The sequence below is a fragment of the Ailuropoda melanoleuca genome, chromosome 13 (assembly GCF_002007445.2).
Source record: "Ailuropoda melanoleuca isolate Jingjing chromosome 13, ASM200744v2, whole genome shotgun sequence".
NCBI lineage: Eukaryota > Metazoa > Chordata > Mammalia > Carnivora > Ursidae > Ailuropoda > Ailuropoda melanoleuca.
Window position 1 is genome coordinate 58,297,183 of NC_048230.1, and position 24,708 is coordinate 58,321,890.

A 24,708-nucleotide genomic window follows, 5' to 3' on the forward strand; every position below is an offset into this window, starting at 1 on the left:
AAAAAGATAAGCATACACTTAACATAAGACCCTGCAATTGCACTCCTGGGTATGTACTCAAGAGGGGAAAATCTACACAGTGACTTGTACCTGAAGGTTCAGAGTGGCTTTATTCATCACAGTAGCCAAAAATGAGAATAGTCACACAGTGGAATACTACTCAGCAATAAGAAGAAATTACTGGTAACATTCAATAATGTAGATATATCTAAAAAATATATTATGCTGGGTTAAAGAACTTTTGAGTGTGACTGTGGTTAAACACAACAGTCACTCTCATACATTGCTGGTGGGAATCCAAAATGGTGTAATTCTTATGGAATGTGATTTGACAATATCTAACAAAAACTACATACACATTAACCCTTAAACCCAATAGTCTCACTTCCAGGAACTTATTCCAAAGGTACACTACCAAGATATAAAAATATATACTCACAAGGTTATTTACTGCAGCATTATTTTAATTGCAAAATACTGGAAACAACCTAAATAATACCTATACGTAGGATATTGCTTGAGTAAAACTATGGCATATGCACATAATGGAAACTATGTAAAAAATAAACGAGAAAGGGGCTGGGGGAACAGCAAGGTTGGTTACCTACGAGAAATGGGATGGAAAGGAAACAGAAAGGAAATGTATCTTTTGTATAATTTTAGCTTTTGAAAACATATTTGTTTTCTACAAATTCAAAAATGAAACCCATCAGAATGAGAAGGAGCATTAAAAAAACTGGGGGCACCTGGGTAGCTCAGTCAGTTAAGCGACCAACTCTTGATTTTGGCTCAGGTCATAATCCCAAGGTCTTGAGTTTAAGCCCCACATTGGGTCTCCCAGCTCCCATCATGGAGCCCACCTTTAAAAAAGAGGGGGGATGCAAATGGGTGGCTCAGTCAGTTAAGCATCCGACTCTTGGTTTCGGCTCAGGTCATGATCTCAGGGTCGAAAGATCGAACTACACACATTAGGCTCCATGCTCCATACTCAGTGGGGAGTCTGCTTGTGGTACTCTTCCTCTCCCTCTCCCTCTGCTCCTCCGGCCATCCCTTCCCCTGCTCACAAGCGGGCCCGCGCACACGCTCTCCCTAAAATAAATAAATCTTTAAAAAAAAAAAAATGAAAAACAAATGAACCTAATTTCATTTCAAATGTATACCGTAACTACCTTATGCAGAAAGATGGACTGGGAAGTGAAAGTGGAGAGGAAAGGGAAAGCAAGAAAGGAAGAAGAGAAGGCTGATTCAAGTAATTTAAGAATACAATATTTATTTATTCATTCTCAGTCTTGGGCAGCATGGTTGTAAGGCAGTGAAGAACTACACATAAATTCTCCACTTATCTCCACTTTAATTAAGTTTGTTTATTGTGGTGAAATGGGCAAAGTGACTCTGAAATTATTTGAGATGTATTACAGGATAGAGCAAATGAGTAAATAAATGCACTGACAATGGTGGGAGCCAAGGTTTCTCACAGCATAAAAAGGGACATAAAAATATGAAATGGTAAGTGCAGAGGAAAAGCCCTGTAGACAGAGAGTGAAGCTGGACATACTGATATAAACTCATGATTTCTAAACTATGTATATGCATTTGCTATGAATGTGTTTATGTACAAGTATGTTGGTATATGCACATATGTGTATATAAGCATGCATATTTACTAGCTCTGTCCACTGAAAGGGTCAACCCACGACCAATGAGGGTACCTTCCCCCAACCCCTACAAGATTCTAGTCACTAATACTATTCCTCACCACAAGGACAGGGAGACTGATTAAGCGTTCCACTTTCTATCACTTAAATATTAAAAAAGAAAAAAAAAAAAGAGTTCCACTTTCTAAACCTAGGACAACTAGAGCATCAAAATAATTAGGTAGAGTAGGCACGCCTGAGTGGCTCAGTCGTTAACGCGTCTGGCCTTCAAGCTCAGGTCACGATCCCAGGGTCCTGGGATCGAGCCCCGCATCAGGCTCCAGGCTCAGCAGGAAGCCTGCTTCTCCCACTCCCACTCCCCCTGCTTGTGTTGCCTCTCTGTCTCTCTCTGTCAAATAAATAAATAAAATAATAATAATAAGTAGGTAAAGTAATGAATTTATCAATTGAAAACCTAAGAATTCATGAGTCTAAACTGACAGACATGGCTCTTGATTACAGAATAATGTCAAGGGCTGACTCATAACATGAAGGGAATGCTGGAATCGGAAAATAACTGTTTTGGAACCAACACAGTGAAAAATAAGGTCCGATAAGAATCATTAATGAATGTTAAATCTATGGCAAATTGTGATGAGAACCATGGTATTTGCATTGTCTCCCCACAAAATGCTTATTGCATGGAAGGAAAATAAACTATACAGTGGAGAAATCTGGCAACATCTTGGCCAAATAATCACTATTAACACCACAAGAAGGGACAGAAGGCATCATGTGTCTCCAGAAGTTATGCATCTTTCTCAGGATATCACATCACCTATGCAATACTCCAGCCAAGAATGTATAACCTCAATCTAATCGCAAAGAAATTTCAGAGTAACATAAAATGAAGAACATTCTATTAAAAGGGGGGAAGGGCTGTGTTCTTCAAAAATGTCAATGCCATGGGGCGCCTGGGTGGCACTGCGATTAGGCGTCTGCCTTCGGCTCAGGGCGTGATCCCGGCGTTATGGGATCGAGCCCCACATCAGGCTCCTCTGCTATGAGCCTGCTTCTTCCTCTCCCACTCCCCCTGCTTGTGTTACCTCTCTCGCTGGCTGTCTCTATCTCTGTCAAATAAATAAATAAAATCTTTAAAAAAAAAAAAAGTCAATGCCATAAAAAACAAAGGCTATGGAAATATTCCAGGAAAAGGGAGGCTAAAGAGAAATAAATATGGTAAATGCAATACCCGACCCTAGACTGGATTCTGTACAGGAAGCAAAGGAAATGCTGTTAACAGACTTTATTAGGTCAACTGACCAAACTGGAAGATAGACCATACATTTGTATCAGTATCCATTTATGAAGCTGGTAACAGTACAGTAGTTCTGTAAGAGAATGACCCTATGCTCAGGGAATACAGTAGTATTAGCAGAAAGAAGCTCAATATATGTAATTTACCCTCAAATAGTTTAGAAAAGGACTATGCATGCATCTAGAGAGAGGGAAGGACAGAGTAAGAGCACACACGGATGCAAATTATAAACAAGTGGGTAAATCTGGCTAAAAGATATCTAGATGTTCTTTATACTTTATTTTTGTAACTTCTGTAAATTGGAAATGACTTCCAAATAAAGAGGTTTTTGGGTTTTTTTTAAAAATAGCATGGAGATAGTTCTCTACTATGTTCAGAATACAATGGGTATATACCATAATTAACTGAAGGATTTTATAGGGAAACAGCAAGAGCTGAGACCAGAGATTTAGATAGATTCCCAGATAAAGGACCGTTTCAAATGTCAGAGAAGGGAGTCTGTACTTTTTTTCTGTAAGCCAGGGAATACAAACACAAAGCTTACAGCAGAACAGAGGCTTAATTAAAAGGGACGTACTTAAGGAAATTTTCTAAGCAAAATTTCAAGTGCTAGAAACAGTAGATAAGAGGGAGTAAAGGGACATTTGAACAAACACAAGCAAGAAATTATGGGATCTTGGCCTAGGAAGCTAAGATATCAGCAGAAAGTGGTACAAATACAGGAGACATGAAAACAGAAAACCAGACTTATCTTGTTTACTAAGACTAAGACTATCTTACCTGTTTACTAAATTACTAATATATCAAAGGGGCGGGGGAGGGGTTTCAAAGATGACTCAGATTTCAAGCCAAGCTAACCAAAAGAATGACAGTATTATTAACGAAAAGAAATTTAACTTTTAATTTTGCTTTCCTGGCTATCAGACAACTTTTTTCCATTCTCATTTCTCTTACCCTGGTGCAACAGGAGGAGTTAGGAGAAGAGTTAGATGAGATGTTATACGCCAGCACAAGCAATCTGGGGAAACTAGTTTTCACAAGGTGAAATAGTACAAATGGGGCGCCTGGGTGGCGCAGCTGTTAAGCATCTGCCTTTGGCTCAGGGTGTTATCCCGGCGTTATGGGATCGAGCCCCACATCAGGCTCCTCCACTATCAGCCTGCTTCTTCCTCTCCCACTCCCCCTGCTTGTGTTCCCTCTCTTGCTGGCTGTCTCTATCTCTGTCAAATAAATAAAATCGAAAGAAAGAAAGAAAGAAAGAAAGAAAGAAAGAAAAAGAAAAGAAAGAAAGAAAGAAAGAAAGAAAAAGAAAGAAAGAAAGAAAGAAAGAAAGAAAGAAAGAAAGAAAGAAAGAAAGAAATAGTAAAAACAAGTGGGACTGATTCAGATTTTGAATAAACACCATTAAAGTATTCACACATAAGTGAAAAGTGGGTAGGAGGGTAGTATCTCATATTAAACTGTTAACATACAGTTCCCTTCTTCCCCAAAAGTTATGTTTGAATATATACACAAATATATGAATATACATATATATTCAGTTATTTCAGGACCATCCAGTCATTCAACTAATGTTATCATTAAAGAGAAAAAAAAAAAGCATGAGGATGCCTGGGCGGCTCAGTGGGCTAAGCATCCGACTCTTGGTTTCGGCTCAGGTCATGATCTCAGGGTCATGGGATCAAGCCCAGCTTCAGGCTCTGCACTTAGAGGGGAGTCCGCTTGAAGATTCTCTTCCTCTGCCCCTCCCTCCACTCTCTCTCTCAAATAAATAAATAAAACTTAAAAAAAGAGAGAAAAACATGAAATACGACACAAGTTTAAGATTAAATCATAACAGGAAAGGTCAGGATCTTCAGAGGGTGGAGACAGAAAATCACAAAGGATCAAGTCAAAGTAAAAGTGAGTTACCTGGCTAACCAGTCAAATGACGTTCAAGTAGGAGCTTATTTTTCTTGGTCTGTGGCTCCACTGTTCAGCAAGTATTTTGATCCTGAAAACAAAAAAAGGGGAGGGGGGTGGTGTTGGATTTTATTGCCCTTTCTTAATATAAGTAGTATTATTAGTCACACACAAAGTAACCTTCCCCATCGTTCCCTTCTCTGGACATATGAAACAAGCAAAAACAAAACATGCTACATCAAGTACAAGGCCTCTTCCTAGGAATTTGAGGTGATGCCTTATTTTGCCATATAATACTGTTTCTGCTTAAAAGTCAGGTATGGCATATACAATACACCCTGTCACAGTTTATAAACATGGATAACGCAAAACAGGGGCTGAGGAAACCAACTTCAAGTCCTGAAAAGTAATCAAACCAGATCAGTAATGTGAATTCGGGGTGTCCCCACCTGTCCAAAAGGAATGCTAAACAAATAACAATTCAAAACAATACTAAGGGGCACCTGGGTGGCTCAGTCAGTTAAGCATCTGCCTTTGGCTCAGGCTGTGATCTCAGGGTCCTGGGATGGAGCCCTGCATCAGACTCCCTGCTCAATGGGGAAACTGCTTCTCCCTCTCCCTCTGCCCCTCCCTGCCTCACTCTCTCTCAAATAAATAAAATCTTTAATATATATATATATATATATAACTCTCTCTCTCTATATATATATATATATGTGTGTGTGTATATGTGTGTGTGTGTGTGTGTGTGTGTGTGTGTGTGTGTGTATCCTGGCAGAAGCTAATGCTTAAATACCCAAGTCCAAAAAGATAAATATCTACCAGATGGCTGGGTGGATAGATAAAACAAGCAAGCAAGGAAGAGAAAAGGAAAAGAGAAGGGGAAAAAAGCCATGGATGTTTTCTTCCCTTCTAGGAAAGGCTGCATTTGGGTCACCAAAAAGAAATATTTTTAGGGGCACCTGGGTGGCTCAGTTGGTTAAGTGTCTGCCTTCAGCTCAGGTCATGATCCCCGCATCAAGACTCCTTGCTCATCAGGGAGCCTGCTTCTCCCTCTCCCTCTCCCTCTGCCTCTTCCCCTGCATGTGTGCTCTCTCCTTCTCTCTAATAAGTAAATAAAATCTTTAAAAAAAAATAAAGCAGGAAATATTTTTTTAAGTGGGTGACGAAAAAGGGGCAGTTCTTCAGAAAGAATCTGCAATAAAATACATGAACATATAAATAGCATTCTTGCACTTGAGGAAATGTGGGGTAGGCTCTGGTGCAGCAAGAAAGTGAGCCAGTAAAACATTCACCTTCACCTTATGAACTTCCAAATATAACCATAAAACAACAATCTAACTACCACAAATTCTAGTGGTGTACATATAAGTATCAAGACAACAACCATAACTATACCCTAAAGTTCATGCTGGAATGGCAGGTCTGTTGGGAAGGGGTACAAAAAAAAAAACGATGTATTTACAAGTTCTGTATCACAGCCATGGCCAATCCACATGGAGTATATAGGAACAACCAACCACAATCTAGCTGCATCATGTGAAGGGTCTCTGCTGCACATCTGAAACCCAATTTAAAGGTGAGAAAATTGAGGGGTGGGAAGGAAGCTCATCATAGGTGGTTCACAAAAGGATAGGAGGAAAATCCAGGTAGTGTATAAATGCCATGCAATTAAAGTCTAAAAAAGAGCTATAGTATCTACTAACATATCTATTTCTAATTACAGTATAGTCTCTGGCTTATAACCGAGATGTCAAAAGGAAGCCAGTTCCTGGAATGTATCTTCCAATCCACAATAATATCACTACTTGTCAGCATACGGTTTAAGAGAAGAAGGTCTGGAGTCCACCAGATCTGGACTCCACTCCCAGCTTTCACTTACTAGCTAGGTACCTAACTTGAAGACTTCTTTGAGCCTTAGATTTATCATCATAAAACAGGGATCAATCCTCTCAAGCCTCCTGCAAAGATTAGGTGAAAATGCTTAAATTACTTTCAGTACCTGATACATAAGTGCTCATAAGGAACGCCTGCGTGGCTCAGTCAGCTACGCATCTGCCTTCGGCTCAGGGTGATCCCAGAGTCCTGGGACAGAGCCCCACGTCTGACTACTTGTTCATCGGGGAGCCTGCCTCTCCCTCTCTCCCCTGCTAGTGCTCTCTCAAATAAATAAATAAACTTTTTAAAAATTAATTAATTAAAACTATTAGCTAACAAATGACAATTTGACATCTAAGAATGTCCAAGTACATTCAAATAAAAAATAGGAGAAAATACAATCATTAGTTTGTGTTTAAATGAATTCAATGTTTTATTACTTGTATTTTTATGATCTCTAATTTAATTAGAGGAAGGTAAAGGGGGAAAAGCAGGCAGAACTTTTGTAAAGAAAGCCCAAGGTTTTCTGGCCTAGTTTTAAATCAAGTTTCATTTGAGAAATGGTTCTTTTGTTGTTGCTCCTTTTTATGGGGGAAGGACAAAGGTTGTTGGGTAGGGTTAGTACCTACAGAACAAGAGGGGTGGGGAGGAAAAGATATCTGAGTCAGAATGTACCTAGTACCATAAGCAGGAAACAAGTACCGCTGCCTAGTGTGGAAGGTTGGCAAAAGAACTTACATTAATACAAGTATTACACTGCTGGTGACAACAACCAAAGGAGTGCTAACCCAAGCTAATTGGCACCCCATAACCCCCTGGATCCAAAGAAACACCGCTGACAAAATCTTCCCCTCCCAGGTAGTGTGCAGTTGGACTACAGTGGTCCCCAAAAAGTCAAAGATCAATAACAGGACCTTGCAAGGGGTAGATAAGCTAAAATGTACTATACACTAGGGGTGTCTGGCTGGCTCAGTCAGAAGACAATGTGACTCATGATTTCAGGGTTGTGAGTTCGAGCCCCATGCTGAGTGTAAAAATAAATAAATACATACATACATAAATACCTAAATAAATAAACTAATTAATTAACTAAGGCTTTAATAAATAAATAATAAAAAGTACTATAAAGTATGGGACCTGGAAAACTGCAGTTAACTTATCTAGAACCAAGATTCTGCAAAGCCAACAGTCCTAGCAGTCTTGGGACTGTATTTTTTGCCTTTAACAAAAAATAAGCATATTCTTACCCCTTTTCATAATCTGGACTTCAGTCCATCACACAAACAAAAATCACACTAACAAAAACTAAATGACATGTCCTCAAAATACTGAATGGGGAGGGGGAGAGAGGTTAATTTTTCTAATAGAATTAACGAAAAATGTGACTGATGGGATCCACATTACCAAAGCCTGCATCAGTATAAATTCAATGGGGAAGAAAAAATATATATATGTATATCCAACTGAGCTTTGTTAACAGCTGAGAAGATGTGCCTCGAGGCCAGAACAAAGAATCAAACTGGGGGAGGGGAGTTGACAGAGAAGAAAATCCAAACTATATAATGCTGATGCTTGGAAACACCAACTGGGCAAAAAGAGGCCACTGAATATCACGAACATGTTTTTCTTCTGCTGTTGAAAATGGAAGGGGGACAAGGACTCTACTATTAATCATATTAAACTCATTACTCCTGCCATGCTGCTGTGGGTAGTGTTCCCAGGGACTCCCTCCACAGTTCCTCAAAAAATCGTAGAGATGGGAAATCACCCTCTTTGGGAAAAGTCAGCTCTTGCCTACCCATCTCCAAACCACTACAGAATAAGTTTATCCATCAATTTCAAGGTAAAGGTTACATAATATCTGTGTAAATGAAACATTATTTTGCAGTTGAGATTATTTATCAAATATATAGTTGTTGGGTTTTGTTGTTTTTTTCCAAAGCTGTAAAAACAGATTTTACTTGCAACAGTCAACCACAACAAATCTGCAGCTAAGCTGAAAGGGAAAAAAATGTAAATTAAAAATCATATGAAAATTTAAAATTATTTCTAGAAGTTCCACTTTTTTGGAGCTGTGTAAAATTGGTTTAAAAAATTATTTTAGAGAAAAAAAATTTTTTTACTATTGCTTAGTCCAATAATTTACTATTACTTATGTGTTTTAGTAAATAATAAGTAAAAATGTATTTGGAACCCAAGTGTACATTGGTAATATATGGATGACAAACTTTTTTAAATACCATAATCTTTTTGACAAGGGAGGACAGGAATTATTTCAGATTACAGCATATACATGTCTAGTAAAGTAAGGACAGGGCTAAAAAAAAAATGTATTACTACTTATCTCATGATATAAACTAGAAAGGACTAAGCTGATTCAAACTAATTTATTCTACTGAGTCATTTAGTAAGTTACAATAAATGTTTAGTTCTATATGGAGTCAACCTGAAAACTTAAATGATGCACTGAAAACAAGCCTTGTTTCAGAAAACCTACTTGGAAGTCCAGCTTCTTGAAGGGACCTTGTATGAGACATTTAAATCAACTGAATGGTTCCTGTGTACCTAGGAGATGCCGAGTGTTGCCCTGGCTTGCAGGAAGTAGGAGCAAAATATGGTACCTATCACTAATTAGAAAAGGAGAAGCAGGTATCAATAGGCCAAAATGCAACTATGGTCATTCAGCAAATATCTGCTGAGCATCCACTCACTTACTACGTGGTAACTAGACACCTGGGATACAAGGAAAACCGAGAAGTTGAAGACGTGGAGTCCAATGAGAATATTAAGAGAGTAGAGAACTACCTTGCCTTTTTCATAGGACTGCTGTGGTCACTGTAAAGCAAGACAAACCCAAAACCATTTACTTCAGCAAAGACAGAGAGAATTAATGAAATTCAAATGTACACATAATTTCTACAATTATTTTCCACAGTTATAACTAAAATTCATTTTTTATAATAAAAGACAAAGGCAAAGAAGAAAAAAACTTTTGTAAAATGTTTGCCATTTGTGTAAAAATTACATGAGACATAGGGAATATTAAGGGGATATATAAAGGTTGCTGAAAATGAAAGCTATTTTTAACTCAACATATCCAGGAAACTATGCCATACGCTTTGCTTACACAACAATACTACCCACTGATGAACAATGGCAGTAAATATAACCATTCTCCATTTTTAAAATTACTTTGAGATTGAGGAAAAAACTAAAAAATCCAGCTGGCAGACCAGTTTATTAACAAGCCCCCATATCTTTGGCTGAGTTGTAGTTAGTACTAACATGGTTACTGGAACAGTCATGCAAGCAAGTCGCTTGCTGGTGCTTGTTCTGCCTCCCTCTCCCCCTCCTCCCCACCACACCCCGCCCGCTCTTGGAAACACTGCATGCAGTGCTGCACGATCACACAAAATAAATACAGGAAAGGGGGTGGGAGGATTGGGTGGGGAGCTGAGCGATGCTCGGAGCTCCACCAGTGGAAGGCGTTCCACAAGAATTGCTACAGGGTCAAAAGTTTACAGTGGTTTCAATTTCACCTTTTAGCAGCCAATCAGAAAACAGAGACTGAACGCTGACCCCTCAGGCTGCAAATGAACATTAACTCATTGGCTACCAGGATTGCATATATTCCTTTCCTTGTTAGGCTTTCATTTTTCGATTTTTCTTCTTCTTTTTTAAGGGGAGTAGGGAGAGGCAAAGAACGTTTTAAGTTCAAGGTGACAATTTTTACTTCAGACCATGTATTTTAAACAGGTATGTGAGGGAAGAAATGATCGAGTAATTATCTTTCTCCTTGAAACCAGTTTCTTTATCCTGTAACATCTAACAAACTACTCGTCAATGCCAGTATCAAATCAAGACAGTGAACTTAGGCAGGTTAAGCAGAAAGACTTATCTCCAAGAGATTGTAATTCTAAGAACAATTTATAATATCATGAAAGACTATGTTGGTTGTGAAAGCAATATGCACTGTTAACAAACTAGAATTTAAATAAAAAATGTATAAGAAAAAAAGATGTTGGTTGTTTCTCTAGTGAATGCTTTAAAAATAACTCAAATAATGAAAATATTTAAGTATTTACCTACATTCCAATTTTTTATTTGCATAAATTCCCCACCTCTTCTCCAAACCATTATTATAAACATGCAACATACCTGTTCTTTTCATACTCTGCATCTAATGAAATGCAGGTACAGCTCCTAAGGTTTAAGCTTTCTTTTCCCATATTTCACCTTTCCGAACACTCCAGTATCAAGAAGTCATCTTTTACACAATAAACTCGAGAATGAACCCTTTGGTAATACACACAACTGCTCCCTAATTCATTCACTCACTCACTCATTCATTCATTCATTCGTTTTATGTAAATCTCCTATGAGCACTAGACACTAAACTAATCCATTAAATAACTATTTTTGACATTCAAAATTTAACATTAAGCAAGGGTAAAATGAAGTTCTGTACCTTTACATATCTTAAGTACACTACATTTAAGGACTAAATTTTTTTGAAGCATTACATGATAAAAGTGAAACAGCTATATTAACTGCTCTATCAAAATGATCAAGTAAATCCTAAATAAGCAGATGTGTGAATCAGTAGTTAGCAATACTGCTCATTAATACAAGGTGGTCAAGTTTTAGCAGTCTTACTGACTTAAATTTAAACTTCTATTTAGGGGGCACCTGGGTGGCACAGCGGTTAAGCGTCTGCCTTCAGCTCAGGGCGTGATCCCGGCGTTATGGGATCGAGCCCCACATCAGGCTCCTCCACTATGAGCCTGCTTCTTCCTCTCCCACTCCCCCTGCTTGTGTTCCCTCTCTCGCTGGCTGTCTCTATCTGTGTCAAATAAATAAATAAAATCCTTTAAAAAAAAAAAAAAAACTTCTATTTAGGAGCCCCCTGTAGGCACTACCACTACCTAAGAAAATGATTTCATGAAGATATTTATTTTCTTATGCAAACCAGCAAAATTAAGAAACTAGTTATTTCTGAACACCCAAATATACAATATACAAAAGTGTATAATCAATATACAAAAGTGCGTTACTTAATATATAACTGCTAAAAGACTTCAAAATAAATCCATAGTGTATAAAGTTTCTAAAGCAATTTAATGGCAGTTGTTAAGGCAGTAAATAAACTTGATGCTGATATTAATTATTTTAATTCAGCATTAGAACAAGTAATTTTCTAGTACCAACTCGCAAGCCATGACATTTATGTATATCTGCCAATAAAAAAATCTATACGTTTAAAATCTGGTAGTTTTTTTTTTTTTAAACATGGCTTGCAGAAGCACCTTTTATATATTAAATTAGAGGAGTCTCTGTATATCTTCTTTTTACAAGATGGCCTCATTTTGAAACAAAATGGATGCGATAAAATTTTACATCAAGTCAGCATGTTAGCAAGAAGCTTTTTTGTGTGTTCTGAATTTGATTAATACAAGCCAAGGTCACTTCCTGAAAGATGCCTACCATTGCAGCTGCAGGCAAACTAGGCTCCCGAGTAAGGATGGGGGGAAGGGAATGGTGATGGCATTCATTAACACTGTAGAAAAACTTCCATCTACACTAGCAGCTATGTGAGAAGGCGGCATACATGAAGATCCCAGAATTCCTGGCATATAAAAATTAACATATTTCTAGTCGTTAATATTTAAAAACAGAAATTTAATTCATCATATATAATGCTCATGTAAAAATTATGTCAAAGATATCCCCAGGGTGCCTGGCTAGCTCAGTAGGTGAAGCATGCAACTCTTGATCTCAGGGTTGTGAGTTCCAGCCCCACAATGTGTATAAAGGTTACTTAAAAATAAAATTGTTCAATAAATAAATAAACAAATAAAAAGATCTCTTCACTGCTACAATACATTAAAACATTTCGGGGTGCCCAGGTGGCTCAGCTGGTTAAGCATATGCCTTTGACACAGGTCATGATCCTGGGGTCCTGGGATCAAGCCCTATATCCATCACCCTGCTTAGCAGGGAGTCGGCTACTCCCTCTTTGACCCTCCCCCATGGTCATGCTCCACTCTCCAGCTTTCAAATGAAATCATTTTTTTTTTACCTTTCCAAAAAAAAAAAACACATTTCACAGGGTGCCTGGATGGCACTCCGTTGGTTAAGCATCTGCCTTTGGCTCAGGTTATGATCCCAGCGTCCTGGGATCAAGCCCCACATCGGAGCCTGCTTTTCCCTCTCATCCGTGTTCATGCTCTCTCTCTTGCTGTCTCTGTCTCTCTCCCAAATAAATAAATAACATCCTTTAGAAAATTAAAAATAAAACATTTCACTACTAATACTACCTAAATCATCTAATACCACATACTGAAATAAACTTAGCATTTACACAATAAGACCTGTATGCAAAATAACCTACAAAGGAAGAGACAGGCCCTTGAAGAAAAAGAATCAGAGATTCAATTTCTCATCTAAAAAACAAGGGTAGGGACGCCTAGGTGGCTCAGTCGTTAAGCGTCTGCCTTAGGCTCAGGGCGTGATCCTGGGGTCCTGGGATCAAGCCCTGAATAGGGCTTCTCTGCTGGGAGCCTGCTCCTTCCTCTCCCACTCCCCCTGCTTGTGTTCCCTCTCTCGCTGGCTGTCTTCTCTGTCAAATAAATAAATAAAATCTTTTAAAAAAATAAAAATAAAAAATAAAAAACAAGCGTAATCTAAAGTCATGAAAGTAGAAATCCAGAACAAAAGCCTATATTGCAAAATACTCACTGAAGTTTTTGTACTGAAACTCAATTTTCCTCTTACCAACATAAATACAAGCATTACTGTTGCTATGCTCAAAATACAAATATCATCAAAATATACATTATCGGGGCGCCTGGGTGGCACAGCGGTTAAGCGTCTGCCTTCGGCTCAGGGCGTGATCCTGGCGTTGTGGGATCGAGCCCCACATCAGGCTCCTCTGCTATGAGCCTGCTTCTTCCTCTCCCACTCCCCCTGCTTGTGTTCCCTCTCACTGGCTGTCTCTATCTCTGTTGAATAAATAAATAAAATCTTAAAATATATATATATATATATACACATTATCAGCAACTAGCATAAACCCTCTCCCTGAATGATTTACTAGCAAGATTTAATTGAGCAACTACTATGTACAGCTAGGAAACCATACTAAGTACCTTCTCCTCTATGAGATTCTATATACATTTCAACTAATTGGATAAAATATTGAGTAAGGAAATCTATATGCTCACTATTTTCTAATTTTCTATTTAACCTTGGATAAATTAGATTGATTTTGTGTGCCTCGTTTTTCCTACCTGCCAAATGGAGCTGTACTTGAAACATGATATTCCACAGAGATATATAATCAGCAAATCACCTCTGTATTTTGAATGGTTGTATAATAAACACAATACCTGTCTTTTTTTTAATCATCAACATATTCAAACGCATTATATTTCTATTTTGTACATAAATTGAGAATATAATTTTGCCCACTCCCCATCATGATATTTTGATTGAAGTCTGGTTCAATAACTTCAACAAAAAACTGAACAGATGTTAGATGCTCAAGTTCAAATAAATGGCTACAGCTTTATTTTTTTAAGTCTTACCTTTTAATGACTGGCAAGAAAGGGCTATTATTTAATAGACACAGAGCTTTCCACATATGCGAAGGGCTTTTTAAATCACTTAAGGAAAAGGAAGGCAACCAAGTAATAAAATACCGTGAAGTCCCTGAATTCAGACAATCTAGTTGCTGGGCATGGCAGAGCCAGACATTCAGAAGGGTTCACAAGACCTGATCACTTGCCTTTGAAATGGGGCAACTCTAAAAACAGACAAAGAGTAAAATTAATTATTCACATACCTTTTCCTCCAGAACACCTTGTGAGGCACTTACTAGGGAGAAATTTTTCCTCAATCTCTCCTAGCCTCTATTCTATGCATTCTTTTTTCGACCATGTGAATTATTCCAAAAACAGAACAAAGCATTAAGCAGTAGTTAGCTTCTTGCCATACACATCAGGGTGAAGGAGGTGCAATCAATCCTGCACATCTCCAACCATATCATTCCTCTCCCCATTTTTATCCAAGTAAATACCCAATGTGTTCCTTACTTGGCAAGTAAGATACACTCAACGAGGGTCAGGGCAGCTAGCTGCCTGGTCTTCCTGTACCAACGCAACTCCTATGCCAAAAATAGAACCTGAAAGGAAGCACTGGCTATAAAATGAAAACAAACAAAATACTGGCCTGCATGTCTTTTTGCTCTGCCCAGAGTGGTTCACAGATACAAGTTTCAGAATCACTCTGTAAGGTTCACAGATTAAGTATTTTTTAAAAATTCAAATATTTTCTACAGCATCAAACTGGATAGACTGGCCGTCCCACAACTGAAAAATTCTATTACAAAAAATTCAAAGTATTATATCAACGTAAAATGATATTATTACTCAACAATAATGTAACTATGTCACATGCTTTTACTTTTTTAAAATATTTATTTATTTATTTGAGAGCGCGCGACCGCACACACACGAGTGGGAGGGGCAGAGGGAGAGAGAGCGAATCTCAAGCAGACTCTGTGATGAGCACCAAGCCCCACCTGGGGCTCAATCTAATGAGCCTGAGATCCTGACCCAAGCCAAAACCAAGAGTTGGATGCTCAATCAACTAGACCACCTGGGTGCCCCACCATATGCTTTTTTTTTTTTTAAGATGTTATTTATTTATTTGAGAGAGAGAAAGCAGGAGGGAGGGGCAAAGGGAGAGAATCTCAAGCTGACTCTGCATTGAGTGCAGAGTCCGAGTCGGGGCTTAATACCACGACCCTAAGATCATGACCTGAGCTGAAACGAAGAGTTGGACACTTAACCAACTGAGCCACCCAGGGAACCCCACCACCACCACCATATACTCTTTTTGAAGCACATTGGAGGGGCACCTGGGTGGCTCAGTTGGTTAAGAGTCTGTCTTTAGCTCAGGTCATGATCTCAGGGTCCTGGGATCAAGCCCCATGACAGGGAGCTCCCTGTTCAGCAGGGAGTCTGCCTCTCCCTCTCCCTCTGCTCTTCCCCTCTGCTCGCGTTCTCTCTCTCAAATAAATAAATAAAATCTTTTTTTTTATAAAAAATAAATAAAAGCACACTGGACTATGAGCCTCAACCATACCTTCAAGTGAAAGAGCTAACAGGTGGTCATTACAGTGCCTACCACATAGTCCCAGTAAGTGTAAATCCTCCATTCATTTCACAAATGTTTGCTGAAATTATGCCACATTGTATACTACTGCTATTCCAGGTTCTGCAGATACAAAGGTAAACAATGCATGAGACCCTCATAGAAGTCCTTAAATTCAGACAGCCTAGTCGCTGAGCATGGCAAAGGAAGGTGCTCAAAGTCTATAAAGACTTAACAAGTGCCTTTCAGATGGGATAAACTCTAAAGTTGGAAAAAGGATAAAAATCACAAAGCTTGTACATTTTATGGGTATTAACAAACACCAAATAAACAAATATTTCCAGAAAGTGGTAAGTACCATAAAGGAAATAAGTAGGGTGATAAAATATAGAAAGGGGGGAAGTAAAAAGAGGAAAGTAATTTCAGTTCAGGGAAGGGGGCTCTCTGAGGATAAAATATTTAATCTGAGAACTGAAAGTAACCAACTATGCAAAAACAATTCCAAGCAGAAAGCACTACATATGACAGCACTAAGAGATAATGAAACTAAGTATTATTAATCAATTATCTATTTCATTATATCATTAAGTCCAACAAGTCTCAATCTTCTTCCCACTTCTACTAGGACCCACACTACAGACCAATAGGAACTTGACAATTATGTGCTAATCTGCCTAAAAAGTTATGTGCTCCATTCTAAAATTCAAGTTTAATCAAGTCAATAAAAAAAAATACTTAAAACCAGTAAATAACATGGCTCTCTAGGGAACTATTAGTAATGAATGAGGCAAAGAAATATTGCTAAAAACAATGCTTATTCAATGGATTTGGAGGGAAAACACATTCAAATTCCAGCCCTCCTAATTACTAACAATATGACTACCACCTGTTTCTTCCTCTATAAAATAAGGATAACATCTCTTGCCCTAACTATCTCAAATGGCAAATAAAAAGACTGAATGATTTGAGATCCTCACCACCACCAATACGTCAGGTTAAGCCACTGTCCCTGGGTACAAAAAATATACAGCCCATCCATTCACTAAAAGAAACTCCCAGGGCCTCACACTTGATTTTATTTGTTCTTATTTAACCCCACCTTACTAGAATTATATCCAGTTTCCCAACTTCAGAGCAAATTAAAAGGGAGAGGCTGTTAGAAGCAATAAAGTATTGACAAGAGCAAGACAGTACAGCTAACTGGCTGGCAAACAAAAGTGAAATAGAAAAAAAAAAGTTAAAATAAAAAGCAAACACAGAAACTCCTAAAATTAAAGTCATCTAGGGGCGCCTGGCTGGTTCGGTCCATAAGCCTCCGACTCTTGATATCAGCTCATGTCTTGATCTCAGGGTTGTGAGTTCAGGCCCTGCGTTGGGCTCCATGCTAGGCACGGAGCCTGCTTTAAAAAATAAAAAAAAATTTTAAAAAAATGAAGTGGTCTAGACTATCTACAGTCATTCTGCCTAAAGAGAAATAATCCTGTTTAATTCAGAAAGTACAAGAGGTATCGCCCAGAGCAAAAAATAATAATGCTCCTCACATCCTGTATCATTAGAAGATTAAATACACTCAAGCACAGGGCTTGAAAAGGGAAGTGTGAAGACACTTAAGAATTTCCATTTCCAAGGGTTAAATTTCCTCAAGTGTCAGTGCCTTAATGGTTGTGTTTCTGGCTATGCCAGCAAACAGTACATTATGTACCTTTTTCTTCTCTGCACCTTCCTCCCCCTATTCCCAGCCACTCCCCAAGTATGGTGCTTCCAAGCAATGGAATGATCAGAAGGCAAGCAGCAGGGGCACCTGGGTGGCTCAGTCATTAAGCATCTGCCTTCGGCTCGGGACATGATCCCGGCGTTCTGGGATCGAGCCCCACATCAGGCTCCTCCACTGGAAGCCTGCTTCTTCCTCTCCCATTCCCCCTGCTTGTGTTCCCTCTCTCGCTGCTGTCTCTCTCTGTCAAATAAATAAATAATATCTTTAAAAAAAAAAAAAAAGGCAAGCAGCAAAGATTAGAAAATCATAGGACTTAGATGATCAAGAGATCAATAAATTAGGGGCGCCTGGGTGGCACAGCGGTTAAGCGTCTGCCTTCGGCTCAGGGCGTGATCCCGGCGTTATGGGATCGAGCCCCACATCAGGGTCCTCTGCTGTGAGCCTGCTTCTTCCTCTCCCGCTCCCCCTGCTTGTGTTCCCTCTCTCGCTGGCTGTCTCTATCTCTGTCAAATAAATAAATAAAATCTTTAAAAAAAAAAAAAGATCAATACATTAAAAATTAGCATATTTCTGTAGATGCCATGTAACAAAAAAAAAAAACAAACAACCCGTAACCAAAGTTAATCATCAACTGGACAAATCTCATACAATTTGAGCACCAAGATAATAATGGTAAAGGATTATAACCCATTGAATAAGCTAAAAATTCATAAAATCATAATATGAAAATACACACAAAGGAAAAGCTCTTCCTTACAGTACAAAGCCAACTAATAAATATAGAAAGTAATGATGGAACTGGAAAATCATCATTTGCAAAAATCAAAATAATTCATTCAAGAGGCAAGACTCAAAATTAGTGGATATAAGTTTAAGAAATAGCAGGATATTTCCACAATCGCAGTCTCAAAACCTCTAAACCCCACAGGAAATTTAACAGTATCTCCCACAAAGTAACCTTACAATGGGACACCACCTCAACAGTGTTTTAATTTAGCATTGTCAATAATGGACTAAACAACAACCATGTTCTTCCTGGTTAGATGGACTGAGAATACATCACTTCTATGGTTTTCCTCCCCCAAAAGTGCAGAACCTGAATCTAAACCTGAAGAAATACTACACAGCCACAAAATGAAGGAAATTCCACAAAATAATTCATCTCTAGTCTTCAAAAGTATCAATACCATGAAACACAAAGAGAGATAAGAAACTGTCTCAGGTTAAAGAAGACGGAGACCTAACAAGTGAATGCGATGAGTGCAATCTTGGATCTTCCTTCCCTCCAGAGGACATAATAGGGACAACTGGTGAGATGTAGAATAAGATCTACAGAATAGATCCTGTAACGTTAATTTCATGATTTTTGTAACTACAGGGTGATAATGTAACAAAAACAGCTTTGAGGAAATATATACTAAAGTATTTAGGAGTAAAGGGCATCATATCTGCAACTGACTCTCAAATGGTTCAGAAAAAATATATATTTTTCTAATGATAAAAGGAGAAAAGCAAATATAGTAAAATGTTAACAGTGAACACTGAAAGGCACCCAGTACCTCTTTAAGTGCTGCAACTTTTCTGTAAATTCCAAATTAAAGAAAAATAAAAAATAATCTAAAAGGCATATAACAGACTGGGAGGAAACATGTGTCTAAAAAGACAGAATAAAAACCCAGAACACATAGGAGCCCTTACAAATTAGTAAGAAAAGATAACATAAGAGGACAAATGGTTAAAGAATCAGAACAGGCAGTTCACAGCAGCACAAATGGTCAGGAAATACATGAAAACATGCACCATTCTTCCAAGAGATAGGGAAATGTAAAATAAAAACAATTAAAAAAAAACAGCATCAGGTGGCAAAAACTAATCATTTTAAGCATGTATCCTTTATTCCACGGCTAAAAATACACCACAAGTATACAAAGATATAAAGATATGTATAAGGCTATCTGATATAAAAGAGGGGAAAAAAGGGTGGAAGGAACAAATAATGAGCATCAGTAGGCGAATATAAACTCTAACTTCATGCAAGTTCCTTGAAGTAAGAGACTCCAGTATGTTCTATTCATTAATATTTTTCTCTAGTAACTAGCACATGACAGGTACTCAACATATAGTTGCTGAGTTAATGGAGAAATGGTTAAAGAAAGGATATCCCAAAATGGTGTTTATATAGTCACTGAAAAGAACGCAGTATAGGGGCGCCTGGGTAGCTCAGTCGTGAGCTGAGCATCTGCCTTCAGCTCAGGGCGTGATCCCGGCAATCTGGGATAGAGCCCCACATCAGGCTAATCCGCTGGGAGCCTGCTTCTTCCTCTCCCACTCCCCCTGCTTGTGTTCCCTCTCTCGCTGGCTGTCTCTCTAATAAATAAATAAAATCTTTAAAAAAAAAAAAAAAAAGAACGCAGTATAAAAGTATATATAAATAATTAAAATTCTAAAAAAGAATGCAGTAGATGTACATATATAACCACCTAAGATATTCATAAAACAAACGGACAAAACAACTTGCAGGCAACATATAACGTGCTAGGTATGTCTACATGTCTAGATGTCTACATAGATACATCTATTTATACTTGCGAAAAAGTAAAGAAAGGTTCACACAATTTTGATAAATGATCGAAGTAAAGGAATGCTTTTTTCAAGAGGTGGGACTACAAATAACTTTATTATCAGTATTTTAAAATAAAAAATTTAAATAAGACGCCACAAAAAAACTGCTAAGCTGCACGCATCATTAAACTCCTTAACGTAATATAAAAAGAAGAGATTAGAAAAACATTAGGTACTATGCACCAAGAGGCTTTAAAAAAATCTTTGATCCAGATTCTACTTCAAGGAATCGTTCCAAAGAAGTACAGTAGTCCCCCACCTTATCTGCAAGGGTTGCATTCCAAAGAACCCCAGTGGATGCCTGAAGCCAGAGATTATACCAAACCATATATACACACTATGTTTTTTCCTATACATACTTACCTACGAAAAAGTTTATCAATTAGGCACAGTAAAAGATTAACAACAATAACAGAACAATATACTATAATAAAAGTTATGTGAATATGGTCTCTAAGTACTATACTTCCCTTTCTTCTTTAATGATGTGATGGGAGATGATAAAAGAGATAAAGTGAGGTCAATGACANTACCCGAGTTGATTTAACACCATTTGTTTATTTATTTTTTTAAAGATTTTGTTTTTATTTATGTGACAGAGAGACAGCCAGCGAGAGAGGGAACACAAGCAGCGGGAGTGGGAGAGGAAGAAGCAGGCTCCCAGCGGAGGAGCCCGATGTGGGGCTCGATCCCGGAACGCCGGGATCACGCCCTGAGCCGAAGGCAGTCGCCCAAGGACTGCGCTACCCAGGCGCCCCTGCTACTGACCTTCTAACAGTAACATCAGAAGGAAGATTATCTGCTTCCAGACCTCAGTTGAAACCCCAGAAAGCAAAGCCTTGAGGAGGGCTTATGTATCATATACGCAGACAAAGCTTAGGATAACAAATGCTCCCACCAGCATTACTTTTAATGATCATAAAACAGATGCAGGCTTTAATTATTAAAAGTTCTGCACAGGGGTCCCTGGCTGGTTCAGTCAGTAGAGCATGTGACTCTTGATCTCAGGGTTGCGAATTCAAGCCCTACTTTGGGCACAGACACTACTTACGGAAAAATGCTGCACAATTACACATAAAAGCAAGATGCGGAAATATATAAAACTGTTATCACAGTATAAAGAAGAAAAATTTAGCAAATACACCAAATGTTAATCTCCAATATTACTAGTACCCTTCTTCCTCTTTGAAATTGCCCCCATATTTCCAAAGTTAGCTTGTTTTGCTCTTAGGATCACAAAAAAAAAAAGGGATGTGACAAGGTTATAATTTATTTATAAACATTCCTAAACTTGTTTCGCATTTGAAATACAAAATCCTAACCCCAGGGCGACTGGGTGGCTCCAGTGAAGTCTGACTCTTGGTTTCAGTTCAGGTCATAATCTCAGGGTTGTGAGATGGAGAACCTGAGGTTCCTTGCTGGGCGTGAAGCCCGCTTAAGATTCTCTCTCTCCCTCTCCGTCTGCCCCCCCAGCCCCCTGCTTGTGCTCTCTCTTGCTATTGCTCTCTTTATTTAAAAAAAAAAAAAAAACACACACACACACCCTAAAATGAAACACCACCACACATCTATTAGAATGGCTAAAATCTTAGGGGCGCCTGGGTGGCACAGCGGTTAAGCGTCTGCCTTCGGCTCAGGGCGTGATCCCGGCGTTATGGGATCGAGCCCCACATCAGGCTCCTCTGCTATGAGCCTGCTTCTTCCTCTCCCACTCCCCCTGCTTGTGTTCCCTCTCTCGCTGGCTGTCTCTATCTCTGTTGAATAAATAAATTTTAAAAATCTTTAAAAAAAAATAATATTGCATTCATATTGGTGCATTAGTTATAACAAGTGTACCATGTACCACACTAATGCAAAATATTAAGGGGGGAAACCGGGGGGGGGGTAGAATACGGGAACTCCATTATCTACTCAATTTTTCTTCAAATCTAAAACTATTCTATAAAATAAAGTCTATTAATTTTTAATGTTAAGAATTACAAAGAAATGTTATTTCTCAAGTGGCTATCTAACACAAATTAAGTAATCAAGTTTTGTATTTTCTTTTATAATTGAGCTGTATAAAACTTTCAAAAATAAGGCTGCAGAATTTTTACACCATATAGCTCACTTCTGCAACGCCACCCAACACTTTCAGAAGGAAAAGTAATATGAAAAATCTTCATCAAAGATGTCATGCAATCTCTGGGTCATTAATCCAAATATGTTAGTTCTCAATGATAAATTAAACTTGCTTCAATGATATATTTAAACTTATTAACTCCATATGGAAGTTTTCTTCTTTAAAATTCTCACACAACTGTTAAGTCTTTGCAATATCATCTGCATAAAAAAGGAAAAAATTTTATGGGGCGCCTGGGTGGCACAGCGGTTAAGCGTCTGCCTTCGGCTCAGGGCGTGATCCCGGCGTTCCGGGATCGAGCCCCACGTCAGGCTCCTCTGCTGGGAGCCTGCTTCTTCCTCTCCCACTCCCCCTGCTTGTGTTCCCTCTCTCGCTGACTGTCTCTATCTCTGTCAAATAAATCAATAAAATCTTTAAAAAAAAAAAAAAGGAAAAAATTTTAAGTTTTCCTACTAATTCAAGAACATTTATCAAATGTCTACTATGTACCAAGCAAAATATACCGTAGTAACAGTTTCTGCCTTGTCAAGGAAATTAATCTGATTTCCCAATGAAAATCTCTCCCAATAAACTTGTTCTGAGGACTGTTAAGTAGTGGGAAAATACAAACTTCAGATGTTACCAAAACAGAAGTACACATTGTTAGTGATTCACACAAAAACCCCAGAGCTATCTTACCAAGAAGAAATTTAACTTGTAAAATTACAAAGTACTTTGATATTTTTGGATTAAGTACAAAAAGCACAAACATGTGGCTAAATAAATCAGGGAAGGAAAATCTCTTAAACCAGTTTCACAGGCAGCTCCTTACTCCCATCAACAACCCAGAGTAGCTGGGTAGATTCACACACAAGGAAAGCAATACGACCTTAACAATTCCTAATAATGACAAAGCCTTTAAGTACCAAGTGAGCACTTAAGGTACTGCTGTTTATTACGTGGATATCTGAATCAGACACATGCATAAACAGGAAACACTACTTTTGGCACAAGTCTTGAAGAATGTAAAGTTTGCACACAGGCAGTTCTTTCAAGCACTACAGGGGGAAAGTACATTCAGGCTTTCTTTTTTTTTTGTTTTGTTTTGTTAAGATTTTATTTATTTATTTGACAGAGATAGAGACAGCCAGCGAGAGAGGCAACACAAGCAGAGGGAGTGGGAGAGGAAGAAGCAGGCTCACAGCAGAGGAGCCTGATGTGGGGCTCGATCCCATAACGCCGGGATCACGCCCTGAGCTGAAGGCAGACGCTTAACCGCTGTGCCACCCAGGCGCCCCCACATTCAGGCTTTCAAAAGAAAGACACTAATAAATCTCATATTAGAACTTACAATTTCCATCACCAAGAGACTTGTAGAGCACAAGTAGAAAGTAAAGCAATAACCATATTATTACAATACTATAAAACTGTTAATTACAGTAATATATACATTAACTTATCAGGAAAGTATCTCATTTCAACAGACAAGGACTCCAGAAGCTGTGATTTGTCCACTCCGATGAAGCACACCCTCAAGTATGCTATGATTCCAATTGTGACAAATGGGAAATCCTAACGTAATAAAAATATTCTAAGCAGATTTAAGCCACTCTCCCCAAACCAATCTCCTTACATTTAACTACATTAGAGCCATTAATTAGATTTATGCAGGTTAGACCAGGAAAAAAAAAATTTTTTTTTTAAGATTTTATTTATTCGTTTGAAAGAGAGAGAGACAAAGACAGCAACAGACAGCACGAGCCGGGAGGAGAGGGAGAAGCAGGCTCCCTGATCCCAGGACCCTGGGGTCATGACCTGAGCCTAAGGCAGACGCTTAATGGACTGAGCCACCCAGGTGTCCCCCAGCAAAAAAATCCTGTAAGTCTTATACTAACATTTTAAATAGGAAAAAAAAAAAAAGGTCATTAAAACCACTTTTATAAAGAACATTCTAATCACAACATTCTTATAAAATATAACCAATCAATGAAAGCAACAGCAATATAATATTCAAAAGTAAGTCAATCTCAAGTTCAAGGATACTGAACAGGTGCAATGACTTAGCATCTAACACACATTCCGTAACCCAGCATAGCCCAAACTGAACTTGCATCCTTCCAAATCATCTAATATTTGTTTTCCCTTATATTTAGGTTTCATTACTTGTAATCTGCCTAAACTCTTTTCAGCAACCACACCATTTACCAAAAAGCTTAAACCATTTTTTTAACCAGAACTATTTTATTAAATTTCACCTTCATGTTCATTTAAAAAATGGGCATATCACTTGCCCAAAAAGGATTTTATTTGGTGATTCCCTAAATGCCTTAGACTGGAATCTAGATTAAGAAAATCTCTTTTGGGACGCCTGGGTGGCTCAGTA

At 38.3% G+C, this 24,708-nt stretch overlaps 1 protein-coding gene across 4 annotated transcripts in view; it reads right to left on the reverse strand.

Moving 5' to 3' along the window:
- Positions 1–24,708, reverse strand: part of NCOA3 (nuclear receptor coactivator 3) — a 137,046-nt gene that overhangs the window by 63,975 nt on the left and 48,363 nt on the right. For 3 of the 4 annotated variants that reach the window (XR_004619395.1, XM_034639863.1, XM_034639861.1), the window contains exon 2: positions 4,864–4,945. The exons of the other annotated variant lie outside the window; for it this stretch is intronic. The gene's annotated coding sequence lies outside the window, so the exon portion shown is untranslated. The remainder of the gene's footprint in view (positions 1–4,863; positions 4,946–24,708) is intronic. 4 annotated transcript variants of the gene reach the window in all.